Genomic DNA, 13,079 nt, shown 5'->3' with positions numbered 1-13,079 from the left:
GAAATATTTGTATGGTTGGTCCGAAATTTTCTTTGATTGCGATTTTTTCTGCGTCCATGAGAACGATTTTTACGAACAGTTTTAGAAACTATATCCAAAATGTTAACAGAATCGGTTCTTGATATATTGCCAATTCCCATGATATTATCATTAAGACCGAGAGGGTAGACTGTCTGTAATTTTTTAATCCAATTTAATTCATTTATTTTTCGTGATCGTACAAACTTGGAATGAGATTCACCAGGCTGCTTATTTACTACTTCTAAAGGTTGAACTGTTAAATATTTAATAGGATGACTGTGCTTCTTAAGATGTTGATAAATGATACTTTTGAATTTATTGGGTCTTTTAAAACGATACAGGTGTTCTTGCGTGCGTTTAGATAAATATCGCCCAGTTTCACCTACGTACTGAATACCGCATCCCGGTTTGTTTCATGTGAGTAAATAAATAATACTGTTTGTTTTTCAAGTAATATCAGTTTCAAAATTTAGAGAAAATGTGCGACCATTAAATGTGGACCTTACTGTATTGTTGGTGGAAAGACGGGGACACGTAAGTCATTTTTTGGCATGACACTTATCGATAGAAGGGTAACCACGATTTTTATTGTTAAAAACGTTAGCTATTGTAGTATTTTTAGATAAGCGATTCTGAAGATTGAGACGTGTAGATACCCTTTGAACGAGTTTAGTATTTAATATTTTTCCATTTCTAAGCTTCATATTTGTTTTTTGGTATGTAGATTTATTACAAAGGAGCAAAGACTGGCGTCCAGAATATGAACCATCACACAGTAGATTAAATTGTGTAAAAATGATAAAACTGTTCGGCTCAAGACGTCAAATGCTTATTGTCATAAGTTACCCGACAAATTTAACAAAAGATAGGGTATATCAAGGTAGCGACTGACGTCTGACTAAATAGATGAATGGGGCTGAATATTAAAATACTACTTTTTACTAAAGTTTATCGACAGGTTGTAGGTATCCCCATGGGCACTAATTGTGCCCCTTTAATAGCAGACTTGTTTTTGTACTGTTACGAATCACAGTTTATGACTAAACTCAGTAAAGACCCGTCTAAATTGCATTTAATTGATAAATTCAACAACACTTACCGTTATCTTGATGATATTTTTTCGTTAAAGTCATAAGAAACGAGTGACTGGTGAAAAATAATGTTCATCCAATTCTTGAACCAATGCATGTATATATCATAAACTTAGTCCTCTGTGCACGATTTTATCGTTTTTTACGCAAAGATATCGTATAATTGTCAATTTTTTTTCTATCTGTCTGTTATGATTTAACAAATATGGCTACTCATTAAATGCCGTGTTTTGAAGCCGAAGTTTACCGATTGTCACCTTATAGTAAATAATCAACAAAAAGCATGGGTATTTAGCACGTGTTTAACATATACAATCAGATAATTGTTTATTTTAATGACAGATTCATGCGTATTACTATCATCGGATTTTTACGAGGAGGGCACGGTCACGCATAGGTCACTATGCATACGGAAAATATGTCGGCGAATTGCTTCCTGGCAGCAAGCAATTAAAAATAAGTAAACTTCTTCTAAATGTGGACAAATTAAAGAATTTTCCTCAGAAAAAAGTATATGTACATAAGTTGTATAATGAAAACTATCCATTTAGTTTTAATAAAAACAAATGCATATTTTTTTTTTAATTTTAGGTTTCATATGACTTTAAATAATCAAGAATTTTCTCAATATACTGCTGAAATTTACCCCAAGGAACTTACTTTAAATAAATCAAATTTATTCGGTAATAACTGTTCTTTCCTGGATTTAGATATTTCGGTTTTAAACGGGAAACTCCACACTAAAATTTACGACAAAAGAGACGATTTTTCGTTCCCTATTGTTAATTTTCCATTTTAGATGGTGATGTTCCTTTGGCACCATCTTACGGTGTTTATATTTCACAGCTGGTTCGATATGCCCGTGTCTGTTGTGACGTTTTTTATTTTAACGAACGCAATCTATGTATTACGGGTAAATTATTAAACCAGTGATATCGTTACCATAAATTACTTAAAACCTTTACTAAATTTTTCTATAGATATAAAGATTTGGTTTTGAAGTTTGGTTGTACCTGTAGAAAACTTCTTTCAAACGGGATAGCACATCCTCATTTTCACGGAAATGTTGTTAACCGTGCCCGGAAATTTAGAAATGATCCATGTATACTTGTCGCACTGTAATAAGATCATTGAATATTGTTTTTATTGGTATAAATATTGATTTTGTTATCAGTAAATTAAAAGCTAACTAAATATTACTAGTATGTTATATACATATTTAAAATTTTGGAGGATTGCAACACAATTTCATATAGCAGTCCTAAGTATGAAATTGTTCAAATTATTATGGCATATTGTTATTCTAAATTATTTCCCAAAATTGATCGCCCTGAAGATCATAAACACCATTTTATTAAAATTAAGTATGTCAATAAAGGCTTTGATTTTGTAAATATTGCCGGTATATTTAACGACCATTCTGTTAAAGAACAAATTCCTGGATATTTCGACAATACTGGGCTACCTCTTATTTGTTATATTTACAAGAAATCTACCCGGAAATTTGTGTTTAATTATAGTCAATTGTGTAAAGATGTTAATATCAGTGAAAATACACCTACTTCATGTAATTGCAGTAATTCCGAATATATTTATGGACCCATTTCCCATGTTATAACAGGAGACCTTAACATCGTTCGCGACCGAGAGTTAAAATCATTCCTCAGTAAAGGACCTAAATATCGTCCCCCGTCAATTATTAATTGGAATGAGTGTCGTAATATCATCCACGACTCACTCCATACTTACTGTATGAAATGGATAAAACGGGAAAAAGCTGACAAAAAAATCTTTGGACTCTTTTTTTAATTCAGTAATGAAGATAGTTGATGTACGTATTCAACATTTTAAAGAACATTTTACTATAAACAATAACCACAATAAACCTATTTCTCGTATCAAACATAAAGTAAAAGAACTAGCCAAGGAATTTGTTTTTGTCCCGGCAGATAAAGCTGCTAATAATATTATTATTGTTTGACGTAAATTTTACATTGAGGTTTTGAAAAAGGAAATCACCAATTCGCCAACATTCCAACTGACTCCATTTTTAGAAAACGAAATCTGTAACAAACATAAACTTTTAGCCACCGCTTTACAAGCAGAGCCAAATACAATGAAAGTCCCAACTATGTATTGGCTTCCGAAGCTACACAAAACCCCTTACAAATATAGATTTATTTCGTCTTCAAGCCATTGTTCAACTACTAAATTGTCTATTCTTCTTACCAGCACACTTGGTACAATTAAAAACCTAATAATAAATTGTTCCAATAAGGCCTTCGAAAATAGTGGAATAAATTACTTTTGGAGTGTCAAGAACTCGTTGGAAGTACTTGATAAATTGCATGCTTATATTGGTGATTTTGAATCTGTTCAAAGTTTTGATTTTTCTACCCTGTATACCACATTGCCTCACATTCTCATTAAGAAAAATTCACACACCTAATTAAATGGGCATTCAAAAAATCAGAATGTGAATATATATGTTCAAACTCTTTTAGGTCATTTTTTAGTAGCAATAAACAAAAAAACTATGTTAATTGGACATGCTTTGATACTATATATGCCCTTGAATTTTTACTAGATAACATTTTTGTTCGCTTTGGAGATTCCGTATATCGTCAGATTATCGGAATTCCAATGGGGACTAACTGTGCACCACTTATTGCGGACCTGTTTTTGTATTGTTATGAGTTACAATTTATGACAAAAATAAGCAAAGACCCATCGAAACAACATCTGATAAACAAATTTAATAATACTTTTAGATATTTGGATGATATTTTGGCTCTCAATAATGACGACTTCAGTATGTATATTAATGAAATTTATCCTGTTGAACTTACTTTAAATAAAGCTAATACTAACAATGACCACTGCCCTTTTCTCGATCTTGATATCTATATCACTAATGGAAAGCTGAATACTAAAATTTATGATAAAAGGGATGATTTTTCATTTCCTATCGTTAATTATCCGTTTTTAGATGGTGACGTTCCCTTGTCACCATCTTACGGTGTTTATATATCTCAACTTGTACGATTCGCTCGTGTATGTAACAATGTTTTCGATTTTAACGAGAGAAATTTATGTATTACTGAAAAATTATTACACCAGGGTTTTCGATATCACAAACTAGTCAAAACATTTACTAAATTTTATCATCGGTATAAAGACATCATTCGTAAATATAACTCAACATGCAGACTTCTAATACGTTCAGGTATTTCACATCCAATTTTTTATGGTAATATTCTTTATAAAGCACAAAGGTGTCAGTATTCACCTCAGAAACTTACAAAACCTTTGAATAGACTTATTAAGAAGGGATATAATTACGATACTGTTGTCAAGTCATTAAAGATTGCATATTTTGGCGTTAATATTGAGTCACTGATAAGGTCTTTGCATCGGAACTAAACACATTCATTCTAAAAACAGTTGTTGGCATGACACGGGTTATGTTCTTCTCATATATGTTATGATGGTATGATACTAAACACCTAACGGGAAGGATTGTGCCTGATGTTCATATGATGAAATCATAATCTTTCAGTCAGTTTAATTGAAGTCTGGAGCTGGCATGTCAGTTAACTGCTAGTAGTCTGTTGTTATTTATGTATTATTGTCATTTTGTTTATTTTCTTTGGTTACATCTTCTGACATCAGACTCGGATTTCTCTTGAACTGAATTTTAATGTGCGTATTGTTATGCGTTTACTTTACTACATTGGTTAGAGGTATTAGTATGGCGTTCATTATCACTGGACTAGTATATATTTGTTTAGGGGCCAGCTGAAGGACGCCTCCGGGTGCGGGAATTTCTCGCTACATTGAAGACCTGTTGGTGACCCTCTGCTGTTGTTTTTTATTTGGTCGGGTTGTTCTCTCTTTGACACATTCCCCATTTCCATTCTCAATTTTATATATACATATTCATGGATCTACAATCTGTCGATACCTGTAACTTGGCATTGCACAAGGTCATGTTTTTCTCTGGCTGTTTATGACGTCTTTACACTAAATCCATTGGATGTTGGATGTGTACGGATTGCTAGTTTAGTGTAGATGCATGATTTTTTTATTAGTTGTTAGTGGCTTTGAACTAGCTGTCAGATAACTGCGAGTACTCTCAGATCTGTTCATTGTGTCTTTTTGTGTCGGGATGTATAAGTACCCGGCCACGTCCACTTGTATGTTTGTCCATCTGATGAGTTAAGCCTTTTTCAACTGATTTTTATAGTTCGTTCTTATGTTGTACTGTTATACCACTGTCCCAGGTTAGGGGGAGGGTTGGGATCCTGCTAACATGTTTAACCCCGCGACATTATTTATGTATATGCCTGTCCCAAGTCAGGAGCCTGTAATTCAGTGGTTGTCGTTTGTTTATGTGTTACATATTTGTTTTTCGTTCATTTTTTTGGATAAATAAGGCCGTTAGTTTTCTCGTTTGAATTGTTTTACATTGTCTTATCGGGGCCTTTTATAGCTGACTATGCGGTATGGGCTTTGCTCATTGTTGAAGGCCGTACGGTGACCTATAGTTGTTAATGTCTGTGTCATTTTGGTCTCTTGTGGACAGTTGTCTCATTGGCAATCATACCACATCTTCTTCTTTATATTTGCATATTCAAAACACGGATTCGAATTTATAAGTTTTTCATGACAAAGAAATAGATGCACTTCGTCGGCCCCCCCTTTTCGTCTATTCCAATACACAATTAAAGAGTACATTGAATACATGTATTATAAAATGACACAACAAAGACAATTATTCTACAAGTATATTTTACTCAATAACACTTATTGGATATTAAAAACCACAAGCACTCTTCTCAGAAAAAAAAATCCTATATACATAGGGAGAAAAAATTCTGAGACGAGTGCCTTTTTAAAACGACAACATAGTTTTGTTTGTCTAGACAGTTACTTCAATTTGATTGGTTGTTAGAACAAAAGATAACATTCCAACGTAAAATTATCGATCGCACCTAGGTGTGTTTGACTTTTGAAAATATTTTGGAGTTGTCTCGCTTTCAATATATAATTTGTATTGAATTTGTCCACCGTCAATTCATATACACAGTTTTGAAAAATTAATTACCATAAAATAAATAGGGACATATATGCTATATATTTTTGAACTTTTAAACGTGTATCATCTAGATTTATTTTGTTTTTACTAATGTACACAACTACTTTTGCATAGGTACTATGTCTGTATCAAAAATCTGTAGTACTGGAAATCAACTTCTAAAATTCAGTACTATTTTGTTACTCTAAAATTATTGTAATATTTAGGTACCTGTATTTTACAGTACTTGATTTGTACTTGGAAATTTAAGTACTACATATTTTTGGTTACAACGTTACATTTTCAGCATTTTGATATTATGTCTATTTCAAATATCTTAAAATTATGATTTTCAAACATGGAATATTGTGATCGCTTTTGGTATTATTTCTGTACCAAAATTTTAAGTACAAATCAAGTACTGAAAAATACAGGTACGTAAATAGTACAATAATTTTAAAGTAAAGAAATAGTACTTAAATAATATAAAAAGTAAATTTTCAGTACTACAGATTTTAAGTACAAAAATAGTACCTATGCAAAATTGGCTGTGTAGGAGGATAACTACTAACAACTCTGTATATAAAAACTTCTCACCAATGTCATTATGATGACAGTATGTAAATATGTAATATTGATAAAAAAAAAATGATGGGTACTGTTCCATTGCACTCAAATTCAGTTTAAAATAGAATGTGGTTGAAAATGTTTGAGATTGTCAATTATAAACAGAGAAGTATGCGTCAAAAAGGCTTTTGAAATCTATAACTATTAAAACTTGATTATACCCAAAAGTCCATAGTCATAGTGCTTATTTTATGAGCAAATAAACTGTGAGTTTTAAATAATTGAATTTGCCCTTTTTTTAATGACATTTACGCGTTAAATGCCCTTTTTCTGACTAGCACCCTGCCCTTTTCAAATCCTGGCTAGAACACTGCTATGTATGCACAAATCATATATGTGGCTAGGTTTCAATAATCTTTTTAGTCTTTGCCATGATACGTTGATTTCTGTTGACTGCCGGCATTCAAGTGACGTTCATAAATGGAAGACGACATTTGTTTATTAACGCTAAGTTCGACTTAAATATATTTTTAATTCAATTTAAATATTTATGCAATATAAACTATATCAACATTAAGTTTGTGACATATACAAAATAAATAGATTATATATCTAAAATTCACATAATATATATATATATACACAATCATTTAATTACAGTAAATATTCCAGTGTCCCCTGTCCTGGTCCTGAAGTTGATAGATTGAGTATATAAATCACCGTTTTTATCAGACAAATCTTTAACAGAAAAGTTTAGTTTCAAAGTTTCTAAGTTCCCTATTTAATATACAATCTAATAAAAAATGTTTTCATCTTCTAATTTGTTACATTTAAGGCATAATCTCTGCTCTTTAGGAATATTAGAAAGTCTTCCTATTTCTATATTTAAATAATGATCACTAATTCTTAGTTTTGTAGACTGGAAAATGCTAGTAAACTGCACATTGCTAGAAAACAAAGAAACATTGGTGCAATCTGGAAAAATGTTAATAATGTAAACCAAATATAGACAGGAAACACGAAAAAAAGATAAAAAAAAAACATTGATGAACAAAATTTGAATCTGCTAACTGAGTTCCTGTGGTCAAAATGGGGAAGTGAAATCCAATGCCTTGTTTAAAGTGAGTTCCACGGTTTTTTTTCACGGTTAGAACCCTTGTAACAGCTTTATGCCGATCGAGGGGCATGTAGATGGCCTGTTGCAATGCTTAATTTCTGTCCCTATGCAAAATACCCTCATTTTCCCGTGGCAGTTCAAGTTCCAAATTCCCCCGCCCCTCAAGTTCTCCTCAGGCGGAGGGCCGATATAACCGACCCTACCCGTTATACTTGTTGTTAATTTGTTCGCGAATTTAATTCTGGAAATCAATACAAACTTGACTCACATGCACTTGTCTCTGAAAAAAACCCCATATAAATGTATACCTGAATATATTAACAAACCAATCATATGGGTATATTTTTTCAGAAAACATGTGCTCGTGTTTGACATTGTTTGCTCCCATGTACCAGGTTTTAGGGGTGTTTCCCGGATATTTGAAATAGGGGGCATAAAATGCAATCTTTCGCCGAGCGGATCGAGGCGAAAAATTTTGGGACCTTTTTTTTTGGCTAAAAAACATAAAATAATTGGGAAATGCACTAATGTTACGGTTCCTGACTTAGAACATGTATATTTTATAGTTAAAGTGTCAGGGTTTGATATTTTTTATGCCGAATTCTTTCCATTAATTGTCTATGGTATATCAAAATGATTAGATGGATCTTAATAGTAGTAGACCAATAACGAGAAATCCCAATTTCTAGACGTTACTTTACATTTCAATAGTCCTAGGCCAGGATTTTATGAACGGGAAGCGTAATTCCGGTTGCCCTGGTATAGGGTCCATGGGGAAGGTCAGAAGCTCCAGGATTTCAACAATTTAGCATCAAAGTATGAAGTATTATAACCGACTCCATGATACAAATTGGTGAAAATAGTCTTCGGACCATTCAAATTATGTATTGATTAACATATGGATATCAAATCTTTGGAAGAAGTTGTAAATTCAGTTTAAGTTTTATATGAAATGGGCATGAAAAATGAAAAATAAATCTTTAACGATAGCTTTATGTGAACTTTTGATATATATATTATATACCCGTTTTGTTTAAATATACGTTTTCACTGTTTTGGTCTTTAAAAAAATGTTGTTTGTGCTGTATTAACCACCCCTTTATCAAGAAATTTGTTTTGCACGCAAACGTATAAAAGAGCGGTTTTTATCCAACGCAATCATAGGTTTAAACGTTGTTTTCAATTAAGCTGAAAATGCAACCCCGTTTTTCGGAGCATACCCGTTATCATTATTCGATTATATATATAGTGACAATCCGCCGGGTAGATGTAGACTGAAGACCATTGGGGATGACGTGTCACACAAAACAACCATTCCATGTATAGATTTACTAATACCGTTTTGGTTGTTTAAAAAGATCAAAAGGTGTCAAAGTCACCCATCAGATGGGGGAATCAAATAAAAAGAAATGACAGTATGTGTTTAATTAATGAATATGGTTAATTGCCATATTCAATACAAAACTAGCAGATTACAAATTATTTTTTTGAAAAGGGGGGGGGGGGGTACGCCCATTACGCCCTTATCTGGACCCACCCCTGATAATCATTTGGTTGAAAAGAAAACTTCGTCACTTTTATTCACAATTACAAGCCATTGAAGAGAGAATTACAAGGCCGATGTTATTTTAATCAGTTCTTTTTATTTTATTTAGATTAAAATATTATTTTATCAAAATTCAGGTGTACGCCCGGGGTTTTGAAGTTAACGTAGCTAGTCGCCTGAATAAGAATAAGGTGGTACACTTCTTAATTCCATCTGTATGCAAATGCAATCTCTCCTAAAAATTGACAAGAAAATGGTCAAGAGCACCTATGACATAAACTATTACCCTTCTGGCATGTCTACAGGATTCAATGACAAAGAAGTTATTCCAAGGAAACTGCTTCACTCACCTGCCAAGACTAAAACATGAAATGCTTCGCTGTATGCAGCCTGATACGACTGCAGAGGTTGAACCCTGAACAGTAAGGGCAAATTTGGACACAATATTCAAGCTTGATACTGTCTGAATTTGGATTGTGATCACATTTTTGACATAATATTGGTTTCTGACACAAAAAAAATGTCGAGATCTTACAAATCTATTGCACATTACTGTGAAATTAAAGATTTCTTCAAAACTTTTCAAAAATTTGAAATTAGAAAAAAAAATTTAAAAAAAATTGAACCCTTAAAAAAATTATAACCCCCAAACTTATTAAATCCCCACTTGGAGCAATTACCGCCACACTTGATCCCAGAATTTCCCTTATAGTACAATTTCAGAGAGATCCATACACTTAAACACAAGCTATTATCTGGAAACTAGAAAAATGCTTGTTTTTGGCCCCTAATTCCTACACTGTTGGCGCTATAACCCCCAAAATGAATCCAAACCTTCTACTTGTGGTATTTAACGTCCTTTTGTGCTCCTAATTCCTAAACGGTTGGGACCATCATTCCAAATATCAATCCCAACCTTCCTTTTTGTGGTATTGAACCTTCTAATTAAATTTCAAAGATATCCATTCACGTGAACTTAAGTTATTGTCTGAAAACCAAATGCGTCTTCTGGACGACGACATCCTCCATTATAATACTATCCAAAAATTTGTTTTGCAGTCGTATAAAAATACATTTGATTTAATGGAAAATTTCAGTACTGATTGATATAAAGTCTTTAAAATGTTCACCTGGCTGCTATTTACTTGTTGAAACAATAGCCAATAGAAGATAAAACTTGACATGTTGTTATTTTTTCAAATAACACATTTACCCATGCTTTTGTAGTTTAGAAACAAAAGCCAATAACTGCCAACTAGGCTTCAATGAACCTGTATCCCACACCTGACAGCTTTACACTACACTGATACAATAATAATGCAATTAGAATATTTGAGTTGAATGGAAACTGTTAATTTTTAAGAAAAGTTAAGGGATGAATATGAGAAGGACTATGAAATGACAGATAATTAAATGCATGAAGTGTAGGCAATTGCTGGCATGGCCCTTTTGGCAAGACACACTGAATTTGCTTAGGTGCTACACATTTGAAACCAAGAATATGTACTATAGGACACCATGATGCTCCACTCTTACTGTCACATTACCATTTTGGGTTAACAGCTAAATCTAGGTCAAAACCAAATAAGTTAAAAAGTTCACGTCATACTGAACACCGCTGTTGTTGGTTTGTCATATCAAATTAGGCCATTAGATTTCAATTGATTTGTTTCATATTTTTCTTGTTGGGGCCTTTTATAGCTCAAGTAGCAGACTATACATTATGTTTTTTTTCCCATTGTTGAATGCTGTACAGTTGCCTATAAAAGCTTACATCCACTTCATTTGAACTGTGGTGGAGTTGTCTCATTCGCAAACATACCACATTTCTTAATTTTCAAATGATGAAATCTTTATAAGATAATTAGGTATCTGAATAAAGGGTATGAATTTGAAGCATCCAGGTCTACTACCTTACGAGATAAAAAGCTTTATATAAATTGTTTAGCTGTCAATACCTTCCTTAGAATAAAATCTGTATCAGTCTCATATTCTACAACTTTTGTCAAAGGCAAGACAAAAACCTTGTGTTTTCTTCAACAGCAGCTTGAATTTAGAAATACAAGAGTGCACACGCTGAAATGTCTCGCCTTCTTTATTACTAATCATTGATATTTTGTTGATAGTCCTAAATATAATCTTTATAACAACTGTCACATAAACTCAACATAAACCAAGAAAACTAAACATTGATCAATGAACCATGAAAATGAGGTCAAGGTCAGATGACACCTGTCAGCTAGATATGTACACCTTACTATCATTCCATACACCAAATATAGCAGACCTATTGCATATAGTATCAGAAAAACAGACCAAAACACAACCAGGTGCTCCGCAGGGCGCAGCTTTAAACGACCCCAGTGGTTGAACCTTGAACAGTTGGGGCAAATTTGGTCACAATATTCAAGCTTAATTCTGTCTGAATTTGGATTGTGATCCAATTTTTGACATAATATAGGTTTTTGTCACAAAATTAATGTGGTCAAAAAAGATCTTACAAATCGATTGCACAATACTGTGCAATTGAAGATTTCTTCTTGAAACTTTTCAAAATTCGAAATTTGAAAACTTTTGAAAGAAAAGGAAGCCCTTCAAAAAATGGTAAACAAAATATACCCCCTCCCCAACTTTTTGAAACCCCCTTAAAGCAATAACCCTTAAACTCAACCCCATGCTTTCCATTGCAGTATTGAACCTTGTAGTACAATTTCAGTTAAATCCATACACTTAAACACAAGTTATTGTCATGATTGTTTGGAAACTAGAAACATGCTTCTTTTTGGCCCTTTTTTGGCCCCTAATTCCTACATATTTTGGGCAATTAACCCAAAACCTAATCCCAGCCTTCCCTTTATTATATGGTACATTGTGGTACAATTTCAGAGAGATCCATACAATTACACATAAGTTATTGTCTTGAAATTAGAAAAATGCTTGTTTTGACCCCTTTTTGGCCCTTAATTTCTAAACTTTGGCCCCATAACCCCTAAAATGAATCCAAACCTTCTACTTGTGGTTTTATGATTTCAGAGCAATTGAAATACTTCTACACAAGTTATTATCCTGAAACTAGTAAATGTTTGTTTTGGGCCCCTTTTGGGCCCCTAATTCCTAATCGGTTGGGACCATTATCCCCAAAATCAATCCCAACCTTCCTTTTGTGGTATTGAACTTTCTGAAAAAATTTCATGAAGATCTATTAACTTTAACTAAAGTTATTATCCGGAAACCAATGTGTCTTCGGACGACAACGCAAACGACGACATCATACCATTATACGATCCCAAATTTTTTTTGGGGTCGTATAAAAACTTAACTATAACTACTGAACCATGACATGCACACCTTACAGTCCTTCCATACACTGAATATACTAAACCTATTGCTTATAGACTTGACCATCAAAACTTAACCTTGTTCACTGATCCATGAAATGAGGTTGAGGTCACGTGAAAACTGTCTGACGGGCATGAGGACCTTGCAAGGTACGCACATACCAAATATAGTTATCCTATTACTTGTAATACATTTTTATATAAGAGAATTTAACATAACAAAAAATTTCACCTTTTTTTTCAGTAGTCACTGAACCATGAAAATGAGGTAAGGACATTGGACATGTGACTGACGGAAAGTTCGTGACATGAGGCATCTATA

Source organism: Mytilus galloprovincialis, chromosome 4, assembly GCF_965363235.1.
Source record: "Mytilus galloprovincialis chromosome 4, xbMytGall1.hap1.1, whole genome shotgun sequence".
NCBI classification, from domain to species: domain Eukaryota; kingdom Metazoa; phylum Mollusca; class Bivalvia; order Mytilida; family Mytilidae; genus Mytilus; species Mytilus galloprovincialis.
Note: the sequence above shows the minus strand (reverse complement) of the source record.